The following is a 13,116-nucleotide window of genomic DNA, read 5'->3' on the forward strand; positions in this document are numbered from 1 at the left end:
TCAGATTTTTGAGGCCTTGTCTCAAGCTGACCTGGGTAACCTTAATTTTGTGTCTCAGACAAAATGGGTGTGATTAACTTGGAACAGCAGTATTTTGGTTAATGGTGAGAAATGTTTAAATTTGATGCAACTCTTGTTTGAGATTGAAAAGTTGGCATAAAGTATGTTCAGATGGTTAAACAGCATGTATTTTCCTGCACATTTATTTATCACTTAGTTAGACACTGACCAATATGAGTCTCCGCTGGTTTTTGGAAAAGGGTGTGGATGAGAGAGAATGTAGCATGAAGTGGAGCGTGGATGAGTCCTGTATGATTACAACCTAGTCTGTGCTCTCATGACAAGTAATGGTCACAAAATCTTCCATCCAGAACCAGACAGAAACCTTTTTAAGTGGGAAACAGACTGGGCTGTCTTGCGTACAACTTTAAATTTCAAGCATTGATCATGTCTAGTTCTTAACAAATAAAGGTATCTGCTATTGCCAGGGTAAAAGGAAAGTTGCACGTTTTAAGGCATTTTTGATCCATTCTATATATTGACAGATGTTCATAAACCTTTGTCTTTTGAACCAAACGTATATTTTCATCAGCTCCATCACTGGCACCAGTTGGTGTCCTGATCAGAATCCTTCTCCTTGCTGTATATGGAGCTGCGTGAGAGGTTCTCTGCACTGATTCATGGCTACTTGTGACAAAAGTGAACATAGTTGTCTCTGAACATACTACACTTTGGCAGATAATTAGTGTTTCTATAAATGGAAATAATGCCTAGGGATCAAGGAGTTTGCTAATATTATCCAGTTTTTCAGTGAGGATTCGTTGTGACTAGTGCTTCAGCTGTTCCTACCTCTTGGTTCTTTCAGCAAGTGAGTAAGCATTGGGACTAGATGACTCATCAACTTTCAGTAACACTAATCATTTTAGAACATGTTCGCAATCAACTACTTTCATATCTTAAGTCTTTCTGCCCTCTTAGTATAACCCTTAATTTATCTTTCTTTGTACAGACAGATGAAAAGTGCTGGTTTAATTTAACGCTGATACTTCTCTATGAAGGTTTCTTTTCGGGCCTAACTTCTTCCCTTACAGGTTGTGTACCAGCTAGTTTATGTGCCCTGGGAAGTGTTCTGGGGTTCAACTTAAGGTTCCCTGCTAATCTTTTCTCAAATCCTTCAGAAATTAGCTTCAGCAGGTTGGATCATGCTGCTCTTCAGCTGGTGGTTCTGCAGAGAAACACTGACTGCAGTGTGCAGGTCAACTTGCTAGTGATCTTTGCAACTGTGTATTACAGTGTGGGAGTTGGGGATGATCTGGAAGTCAGATGTTTGTGACCAATATCCATCACAAGTCCATGGGCTCCTCAAAGCTATCTTGACTGTACTACTTGCTTCCTGTGAGGACTCATTTCCATTCTCTCAGTTTCTCCAACTCGGTCATATATGTTCTGATCATGACATCTTCCATACCATACATCTGAGATGTTTTTATTTTCTGTCAACCTTTGTTTCCTTTCCACTGTAGTGATTAGGCTCTTGACTGTGTTTGCTCCATTTCTTGCACTTCTCTTACCCCATCTCCTTTTGGCAAAGACAAAAGTGTGTTCCCCTTGCCCTCAGCTTCCATGTTCAATGGATCATCCACTGTAATTTCTGCTGCTACCATGTGTTGCCAATGCCAGACATCTCTTCATCTCCTATCCCCTCTTGGCATTCCAAAGGGACTGATCCCTCATTGCCAATTGGGTTCACTTTTCCATCTCTACTACTCCCCTTCTGACTACCATCTTGGGATACAAATGCTCCTTCCAAGTGAAGCAGCAATGTGCTTGTCTTTTCCAATTTAGTACATTGCATTTGGTGTTCATGATGCTGTCTCCTTTGCATTGGAAAAACCAAACTCCAATTGTGTAACCATTTTGCAGAGCAACTCCATTCAGTCCTCAAAGATGACCTTAAGTTTCCAGTTACTTATCACTTCAACTCTCCAATCCACACATATTTTGACCCGTGTTTAGCTTTTTGCACTGTTCCAATGAAGCCCAGTGTTGGCTTGAGAAACAGCATCTCATTTTCTGATTGAATGCATTACAGTCCTTGGACTTAACATTGCTTTAACAACTTTGGATAACCAACCTCGCCAGTTTCAATCAGAATGAACTAAGTCATCTACCTGTATTGTTATCCATTTTTCTCTCTCTAGATGCTGCCTGACTTGCTGAGTTATTCCAGCATTTTCAATTTTTACTTTACATTTCCAGCATCTGCAGTTTTTAAATGTTGACAAATGTGCAAAAGTTATGTTGTCCAGTCAATCTACATATGCAGTTTTGTATTCATTTCTGGTCATTGTCATTAAAGCTGTACATGTGTTGAATCAGATGCAGAGACATGCCACAAGGAATTAAAATGCAGCAAAGCAATATTCAACTGATAAGAAAGGAAGTGGTTACTGAAGACTTCAAGTTCAATAAGATAGTAAACAGTGAAGATTAGATAAACTGAAAATATCTTGGTAATTAAGATGTATCAAGGGTGCAGTTGTGTTGTGCATAAAAAATTGTACGTCATGTTTCACAGAATTGCAGGCACAATTTGTCCATTGCACATTTGAAACTATCTGTCACATTTAATTTGAGTGATTTAATAACCACTGTGAAATGTAGACTGGTTGGCAGGGCCATCTCACAAACCAGATGAGAGACAGAAAATGCTATCAACTGTGAACCAGCCATCAATTGAAATCTCACAAATTAACAGCTGGATAACCACTCATAAGCCAGAATATAAAATCAATATAATAACTGATCCTGATTTCTCCCAATGATATTTTTTCTTTGGGAATTTAAGAGTTATATAATAACTGTTTCCAACTTGTCCTGTCTATAGATTGAACCACCAAATAATATCCACACCATCCTCCACCAACCCTTGGCCAAGTACCCCACCACAGTCCTCTCAGCAGTTCTGCTTTATTCCCAGAATTTTTCTTGTCCTTGGGACTTCCAAATTTTATTGTTAAGTCTGTAGTTAAAGGCATATCAAAGGAATTCTAATTTTCATTCTGCTCCTACAGAACTAAGATAACCATGGAGCACTGTAGCACCACAGATTTAGTGAGGGTCAGATGGGGTCATTTTTGTGGGGAAAATGGGTACTTCAGGACTTCCAGCTTTCAACTTGTCTCTGGAGCTATAATCCATGAGTTGTTTGCAACAGCTATGTGACAGGATAAACTAACACAGAATTTGCATTGTGTGCTCAGAGTACAAATCTTGCAAGATTTTCTGCGGATCACTCCTTTCAGTAATGATTTGCTTGTCCCAGAGTGCCATGAACCAGCCAGATGTAGTGAGAAATTGTGGAGGTGGGATGTCCTGCATATTTTAAGCATGGTTGTTCTTTTACGAACCCCTTGCATTGACTTGCAATTTTGAAATGTGCTGCAGGATTGGAATCTTGTTGCTTACAGATAGCTAATGGCAGAATTAAAGCCTTGGAAATGCTTTTCCCCTTTTCAGGGAGACCTCTAGTTGTATTGAGTCAGATGCAGCAAAAGGATGGTTACCTTTGACTCGGAGCCTAATCTGCCTTGGTCTTCCATGTGGGAAGCGTTACCACAGGTAAACGTGGGTTCAGAGACTTGGTCAAAGGTTCAAGACGTACACTGCCTCAAGAATGTAATGAACGTATCTGCTGAGATACAATTGCAGAGGATAGCCTCGACCAACTGCGTCTTGACTTTGTTCACCAAATATTTTCTGGAAAACCTTTTATCTTACCCCTCACAAACTTGGTTTGCAGATGTCCAGCTTTTCTGACAATCAGACGTGTTAGGCACTGCAACATCATAGCTTAGAGTGTCCAATCACGTTCTATTTTGCTTATTCCAATTGTATTCCACAGGTTTTGCACACAAACCACCAGACCACAAAGTGTAACTCCACCTGTATCAAGTGCTAACATTGGAACATCCATTCTGGTTGGTGATGATTCACAGAAAGTACTAAGTGAATCACAGAGAATAAGCGGAGGAGGAGAAAAAAAATGACAGTGGAAACAGGAAGGGTTTGGTTGGCTAAACCACAAATCTTGATTTCTGGGATTGCTGCCAACCAAGAATAAGCGTAGATGAGATTGCTGTCTCTTGGGAAATTCTACAATCATGCCACAAAGCTGCACTTTACTGATGATCAATATAGAGCCAGAAAACCAGCTGACCAAAGCAGCCATTAGAGTATTAGATGTGGTACCACCAGTTGCAAGGTCACTCAGCAGAAGAAAGTGTGTATTCCCATCACTCCAAGCAACGTACAGCAGACACTTCACCTGCTCCTTAAACCGAGATCCTTCTGCCACCACAGATGCTGCCTGACCCACTGCATTCCTCCAGCAGTTTGCTTTTTTTTTTGCTTCAGATTCTAGCATTGCAGTCCCTTATGTCTCCTTTGGAGTTAGGATTGTTAGATTTAGTGAACAAGATGGAAAATACAATGGTTTAAAAATATATATAATTGGAATAATAGGGAACAGAATCAGATTTATTTGGAGCCAAGATTTTGCATGTGTTATGTCACAGTTGTGTAGCGGGAGATGAATAAATGTTTACTTTGCAGCTAGAATCAAATTCGGGACAACAAAGTCAATGGCATTTGAGATTAGGTTTAATTACTCTTTGGAATACATCACTGCAGTTCAGTGGAGATTATTCCATCCTGTAATTGAGATGCCTTGTAGATGATGGGAAGTCTTTGGACAATTTGAGCTCAGTCACTCACAGCAGAATATCTTGTCCCTGACTTGCTCATGAAGCTGTAGCTTTTATGTGGCCAGTTAAGTATCTGGTCAGTGAAGGGTACCAGGCTGGTGGGTGGATTTGGCAATGATAGTGCCATTCAATGGCAAGGGAATGTACTTCTAATATCAGTGTCGGATATGATTAGTACCAAGCACCTGTGTGGTGTGAGTGCAACTTTTTATCAGTTTAGGCTTGATTGTTGTGGAAATGGTTGGGTCAAGATTATTGCCTTGAGCAATTATGCACCAATGTTGGGCTTTTTGTTAGAGGATAAGTAATAAACTTCATAATGCAACAATGTGTGCTATGTTCTTTATACTTCATTTCAACCACTTTATTCGTTTCATATTGGCATTTTGAGCCAGAGTTGTTTAATTGAAAAGAAACAAAGGATCCCTGCATCTTTCCATGTCCTAGAAAGCCATGCATTGAGTCTTTAAATTCCTATTCATAAAATGCTGCAGCTTTTGAAATCAGAGTGCTTGGCTCCATTATCCCTATCTCCCATTTCTGAAGCCTGCGCAAATCCCAGTCACCAGGATGAAGTGAAGAACATTTCTGTTAACTATCCATCTTTTGGAGAGCAGTTAGATATTTCACTCTGACAAACAAGGCACCTATTGCTAAGTGTACAGTGGATTGAATTTAACGTCAACTATTCTAACAATAGCACTTAGTTCCTGACAAAATGCTCAAAGCATGGTCTTGCCATAACCAACATCCCTTCTGGTTAGAGGGAAAAGTTCAAGACCTCACACCAGCATCCTTGATTTGGGCAATGAAAGATATCGGAATATGTCATCGTGTGGGCAAAAGACTGCAAGGATGGCCACATCACTCGTGCACAACTATCGAAGACTGTTGGACCCACCACGACCTAATCTGTACTCTCATTTCCCTCAGCCTGGCTCTCAAACAATTGGAATGTTGCTGCATGAAAATATATGTAATGGTTTCAAAGATCTTGCAAGGAAAGCTCTTCAGTCAGTGACTTGTAAGCTACCTGCTGACTTCCAACCAACAAGAGTTGCAAAGCATTCACTGTGCCTGGACTGCTGTGGTCCAGCATCATTACTGCCTGTGGAGAAGCTCTTTGCTTCTCTGTTGTGGAATACTAGGTCTGGTTTGATAAGAGTGACCTGGAGATTCAAGAGCTAATTAACCACAAAGATGAGGTGTTCTTGGATAGGAAACTCCATCATGTCTCGAGGGTTGGAGGGGAAGCAGCTCTGGAACTTCATGGCATTTTTCTGAGACCACCTTCTGTATTGCTTGAGAATCCACCTGAAAGTGGCAGGGTCACAACTTGATGTCTGATGTCATGTATAAGAACGTGAATAGAACACAAGGATTAGGCCATTCAATCCTTAGTACCTGCTGCACCATTCATTAAGATTGTGGCTAATGTGACCTGAATAGCTCTTTCTTGTGCCAAATTTGTATCCCCTTGATTCCCTTAATATACAAAAAAATCTATTGCTGTCTTTAATATAGTGGGTGACCCACCACAGTTCTCTTGGCTAGGAAATTACGGAGATTTGGGTGAAGAAATTTCTTGTCACCTCTGTCCTGAATGGCCAACCCCTTATTTTGATACAGTGATCCTGAGACCTAGATGATGGGGGGAAAAGCAATCCTGTTTCTAACTTTTCAAGATCCTCAGAATTTCAGATACCTCAATGAGTTGTGACTCATTCTCCTAAATGTCCAGTCTGCTTAGTATCTCCTGATAGGACGGTGCCCTAAACTAGGAATTAACCTGGTGAAATTTTATTCAGTTTTCATTATTGCACGTGTATCTTTCCTTGGGGACACAAGACTCACTTGCTGTTCTGGGGCAATCACACCAAGGCCTTGTATAATTTCAGTATGGTCTCTTTACCCATGTCTTCAAATCCTTTTTTAATAAAGGATTCGAATGTGTCCCGCCTTGGTGATTTCATGCTGGCAGGAAGGGGTTCCATATTTAGAGGTGAACTCTACCCAGTACCCTACAGCTTGCCTGAGTAAACAAAATAGTTTGTTTCCTGTTTCAATAAAATCTTGAAAAGTTGTTCCCTCCCAAATTCATCAACTGCTGATAAAGTTGTAAGAATGCACACATTGTAATGTACGATTTCCAAGAATATGATTCTATTAGCAGGAATGGAAAAAGTACCATCCTGTCATTATGCACCTAGAATGATAATCCTTTAATTGTGAAGCAGTAAAGTAGCAACTTTATCAGCACTGAAGCTTGTTAATCCATCTGTGAAGTTTGCAAGCTCTGAAGGAAATGACTGGACTCCCAGAGAGATGAAAGCTGTTGAGCTTTTATCTCTACACTCCTTGTAGGTTCAGTAATGGGGTGATGTCAGCACAAGTCACCCAGCACCCAGTGAAAGTGCTGGGTAACCTGGCAAAACCTATCATTGTCTCCTGATCACAGTTAGAGACTTGTAAGATGCTGCATGATATAGCAGAAAAAAATGAAAGTTCATATAGGATCATAAGACAAAGTAACAGCAGAAGATGTTAATGCACAAGAAGAAAAATGACAGCTGTAAAATAAAATGGGGGAAAGCACTTAATTTCTTTTTCAATCTGTGAGATCAACTTCATGGTTTATTAGTTTCCCACATCTCTGTAACTTGCAGGGGTGACTTTTTAAAGGTATAAATTGAAACTGTGAATTTGAACCATAATTTCTGGGACAAGTTCATTTTTCACTTTCAGTTTTGGTAAAATTGAGTAATATTAGGAGGTGTAGTAGCCTTTGGATGGATAGTGGCAGAGGTGTGATATTTCCCAAAACTGAACTGGTCAGTTAGTTCCATGACACAAATAGACTGCATTTAGTAAAGCATAAAAGTAGTGCAATGTCTGATACCTGCTGTCTCACACAGATACTGCCTATATATTGATAACGTCCAGTTTTGTGTCTTTGCTCTTCCATCAATTATTTGTTGTTTTTCTATTTTATTAGCAAGAACCAAATGAGCCAAACTTATCCCAGTTTAGTTGCAGGTAATTAATATAATTGTCTTCAGCCTTTGACCTTTTCCCTTCTTTGTTCAGGTAGCATGTTTCTCTGATCTGTTTACAAACACAATTTTTATTTTATTGTCGTACAAGAGAGAGTCTAAGTTATCAGTGCAGAGGTTTCCAGGATTAATTTAATAATACATAAGCAAAACCTGCAGTTCTGGGAATGACCCTTGTATCATGTCTTTTTCTGACAGACAAATTAAGGTTTTGACTTGGGGCCCAAGGTAAATGGTTTGGCCAATGATTTTGCTGTTTCACAAATGCAGAAATGAAGAATGAGTGGGAAGACTAAACTCATGTATTTTTTTGGCTGATGATACAACAAACCAAATGATCGAGTATCTATAGATTTTTTAAAATTCAGTTCGAGATTGGGGCATCACTGGCAAGGTAGCGTTTATTGCTTAACTATAATTATCCTTGAGAAAGTGGGGGTGAACCGCCTTCAACTACAGCAGTCCTTCTGGTGAAGGTACTCCTATGGTGCTGTTGGATAGGGAGTTCCAGGATTTAGACCAGCTCTGATGGGGAAGGAATACAATGTCATGTCACAATTGTGCCTTGGAGGGGAACCTGCAGATGATGGTATTCCCATGTACCTGCTGCCCCTGACCTCCTTGTTGGTAGAGGTCCTGGGTTTGGGAGCTGCTGTCAGAGAAACCAGAATGAATAACTGCAATGCACCTTGGAGTTGGTGCACACTGTAGCCGCTGTGTACCAGTGGTGGAGGGAACAAATTTTGATGATGGTTGATGGAGTGCCAATCAAGCAGGCTGCTTTGCCCTGCATGATGTTTAGTTCCTTGCCACAGAACACTCTGCCTCTGACCTGCTTTTATTGTCATGGTATTTATGTGGCTGGCCTAATTGAGCTTCTGGTTACCCTTCCCCAGCAATGGTGATGGTAATGCATTGAATGTCAAGGATAAATGATTTGATTCTCTTTTGGTGATGATCATTCTCTGTAGGAATGTTACTTGCCACTTATCAACCTATGCCTGAATGTTGTTGAGATCTTAGTGCATCTTTGCTGAGACTATTTATTTGCTGAGGAATTGAACATTGTGCAATGATTGAAACTCCCTATTTCTGACCTCATGATGGAAGAAAGGTCATTGATGAAGCAGCTGAAGGTTGAGCCTCGGACACTGCCCTCAGGAACTCCTGCAGGGAAGTTCTGGGGCTGGATGATTGACCTCTGAGAACCAAAACCATCTTCCTTTGTGAGAGGTTCCAAGTCCAGCCTTTGGAGTGTTCTCCCTTTGATGTCCATTGACATCCGTTTTATCATGTCTCCTTTATTGGAAGAGACATGAGAGTTGTTGGATGCTATGATACAATGTAATGAAGCTCAAAGCTAATAATTAATTCTTTGCACATTTGAGATGGTGCTGATATGACAAATAAGATTTCATGGAATTTCTGATGCTTTCGCATTCAGAGGACTCGATGAAGTATGTTGCCCATTTACAATGAATAATTAGACTGCAGAAAGATAATGTGAGAGAGTGCGGTTCAATGCTGGTATCCTGCATCTGTTAGCAAGCACTCAGCTTCTCCAGGACTAGGAATTAGGGAAACGACCCCATCAAAATTATATTCCCTTTGTAAGGAACACATTTTTGGAACATGTTGAGGGACTGGCAGAGCTGGAGGCTGTCTCTCAGCTGGTGAGGAGATCGTGCCAAGTCTAACTCGAGACATGGACTGCTTGCTGACATTGCCATTAAAGCAGGCAATTTATGGCTCCACTTGTGCTACCTGTCAGAGAGATCAACTGTAATGGAAACAAGATCACTTAATACATTCCCCTCTCACCCCAGCACACTCTTCACCCTGGTCTGACACCTACCTTTGACCTCAAATGTTGTAGGCCTGTTTTTGTTTGTTTAATGCAAGTGGTAAGATGTAAAATTGACAACTATGCTCCTCCCATTACTGCATTGTTTTAGGTGCTTGCCTAGAAATTCAAATGTAAAATGTTTTTTTTGGAATGAAATGTGCCAACAAACATTTCTCGGTCACTTTGTGTCTTTCTGAAAATCCAACTGTTAACATCATGGCAGGAATCATCCTTGAAGCCTGACATTGATTTCCACATCAGGAAGGCATAGGATAGCATCATTCCCCATCCATGCTCCTTCTGCAGCACTGCAGGGTGACTTGGACTGCTTGTACTGGGAACTCCCGGGATAACATGGTCTTCCCAGTGCAGCAGCAGAGACCAGGCCACCTGGCAGGTCAGTGAATTACTTGTCTTTGTCCCTTGGGTATACTTTTCCAACTGCACTGACCCTGTAGCCACTAGCCATTTATGTCTGCCTCAGAAAGAGGGTTTTCAGTGTCACATGCAATTGAAGTTTTTGGGAAGGTCAGTGGTTGAAGTGGTTGTTGGCACCTTGCTACTGTGACAGTCTCATATGCCTGTTAGAATGCACTGGAATTTCTAGACAGCTGTCTTTTCATGAAATTATAACTTGAGTGTGTGTGATAGATCAGGTAATGTAAAAGATCTCAGTACATTATTAAAAGCCCAGGGAAGTTCTCAGTGTCTGTGGCTTAAATAAGCTGGAGACACCAGAGACTGCAGGTGCTGGAATCTGGAGCAACAGGGAAGATGCTGGAGGAACTCAACAGGTCAGGATGAAGGGTCGAGCTGAAGGGTCTCTACCTGAAACATCAACTGTCCATTTCCCTCTACAGATGCTGACTGACCCACTGAGTTCCTCCAGCGTCTTGTTTGTTGCTCATTAAATGATCTGGCTGTTTATCTTGCTGCTTCCCAAAAGAAGTGACTCTGGGTAAACTAGCTGCTGTGTTTTCCTTCATCAAAGCATCATTATGCTTCAAAAAGAATTACATTCTTTTGAGTACTTTGACATGTCCTTGGGTTATTGAAGGTGTTCTGTCTTCCCATGTTTGGGACTCTCTCTTGCTCTCAATCCAAATGCATCCTCCTCAGATTTAACAGTAGTGGAAGTATGGTGGCATGGGTCTGAAGATCCTTAGGCCCAACTGATCACAAAGTTTGAGGATCCATTCTGCCAGACAAGGGATTAATAGAACATTGTGTGGTTCTTACTATGGATTTGTGACTCGTACGTTGTATTTACGTCTAATTGAATGTTTGTCTTCAAGAAATATGTTCACCTGAGATTAAAATGATATCAAGATTACCGATTAATGGGTCTTTGTTTTGTTTCTGTGGTGGTGCTGCTAAAAGTTTAACATTTACATCTGGAGATTTATGTACACGCTGAAAGTACAAACAGCAAACAACATATTAAATGGAGATGAAAGAGACCTCAAATGCTGGAATCTGATGCAAAAGTTAAACTGCTGGAGGAACTCTGGGTCGAGCAGCATCTGTTGGGGGGGGGGGGGGGGAGGGGGAGGAGGAGTTGTCCTGATGCAGGGTCTCGACCCAAAACACAGTTCCTATACCTCCACAGATGCTGCTCGACCTGCTGCGTTCCTTTGGCAGTTTGTGTTTTTCACAGACTGGGGTGGAAGCCAAGATGTCAGCCATTAGATGATTGAGTCTAAGTAGTGAAATGGAATTGGCCATGACTTCCATGTTGGGAAGCTTGAGGTCAGGATCCCTCATCAAGCCCATGCAAGGCTGGAGCTTAACTCCTCCATGATCCTTGTCATTTCACTCCACCTTCTGGGCAGTCTGTCTTTGCAACACATTAAATGGGTTCAACTTGTATGTTCGGTGATGAATATGTATCCCATTTTAAATAATAGTCAAATATTTTTTAAAAAATTTATTTACTTTATAATTAACCAATGTCAACATGATGTTTGCCAAAGGCTTGGCATCCCATGGCTTGGATATAGTTGTTGAATACCTCAAACCAACTCCCTTGGTGACAGTGCTTCTCGCAATTTGATATTGTTTTCCAAACTGACATCTTTATGGTCTTTTACAAACATATTTTCTAACTAGAGCAGAATTATAGCCAAGTTTTTTTTTTCTCCAGCTAACTTCATCTTTAGTGAGATCCAATTTGTTTTATTAACAATTTGAAGTGAGGGATTTCATCCTCTTTATGCTACTTTGGAGCAAGGTCCCAAATTTGAAAAGGCACTAATTTTCACCAGTACTCTCGTGCTTTACTTTGTTTTTTTTCTAAAGAGAAGAGCAATCTGGTCCAGAAAACTACCCTGCAGCAGGTCAGGCTGTAACTCTTTGATACAAGAGAACATGAAAACCTCCATCAGAAATATTGTTCACTTCACCAGCTGTTCATTCCCAGCATAATTTTTTTTTTGCATCCTCAGAGTGCCGTATTTTATCCCTGGCATATTATTTGAAATAGGATTTTACTCTTGTGTATATACTCTTTCTCATTCCTTTTGGAAAGTGATCAACGATGCATTTGGAGAATTTTCAGTCAAAGCTAAGAAATAATGCGATGCTAAAGTGCCTATTCTGTTTAGTTCTACCAGATATTAGTAGCCAAGCCTGTCTTTTCCAGTCTGTATTACTTACTCTATGTCAAGTCCCGAATCGATAGGGATTTTTTTTTCCCCAGACATACTTTTCTGGACAGGCTTGCCTCCAGGACCATATATTCGGATATCATAGGGATGACATCCAGAGACATGGTCCTGGTGGTGAGGGCCATGGTGAGGAAAATGACAATATTTCTGATGGAGGTTTTCATGTTCTCGTGTATCAAAGAGTTACAGCCTGACCTGGTGCAGGGTTCTTTTCTGGACCAGACTGTTCTTCTCTTTTTGGGGGGGGGGGGGGGGGGTGAGACACAGTTAAAGCACTTGAGTACTGGTGAAAATTTCAAATTTGGGACAAACTCTGGGTAAAATAGTGGAAAGAAAGAATAGTTGGATTGAACTCTTTATTCAGTTGTTTTTGGAATTGTTTTTTCCATTCGTACACATCCCATGATTTGATGCTCCTCGATAAGCTTATCCTCTCAATGCATGTGTCAGGTTATCACAGCTTGTGGGTCTTCGTGTTCCATCAATAATGAACAAAGACACCCGTCATTTCCCAGTATGTGATCCTGGCTGGGAAGGCTCTGCTCTGGAAGTTTGCATAACATTCAGGGGAAATAGCTGAAAAGATTTCAGTTTTGTTATTTTACTTATCTTTGGCTGGACTTCAGATTCATTAAAGTCTGGTAACACGTTGCCTTAATTATTCTAGGTGATCTTGTGAGGAGGAGAAATAGCCAAATTTGACCCTTTAAACAAATAAAGCTAAGGCAGCAGTTCACCAGAAAAAAATCTTTCAAATAGCCAGCCACATCTTGAATATGGAAAAC

At 40.7% G+C, this 13,116-nt stretch overlaps 1 protein-coding gene across 1 annotated transcript in view; it reads left to right on the forward strand.

Annotated features, from left to right (window-relative positions):
- The window catches only part of LOC127580303 (copine-8-like), a 249,658-nt gene that overhangs the window by 100,974 nt on the left and 135,568 nt on the right, over window positions 1–13,116 (forward strand).

This window comes from Pristis pectinata, chromosome 19 (assembly GCF_009764475.1).
Source record: "Pristis pectinata isolate sPriPec2 chromosome 19, sPriPec2.1.pri, whole genome shotgun sequence".
In the NCBI taxonomy this organism is placed as follows: Eukaryota; Metazoa; Chordata; class Chondrichthyes; order Rhinopristiformes; family Pristidae; genus Pristis; species Pristis pectinata.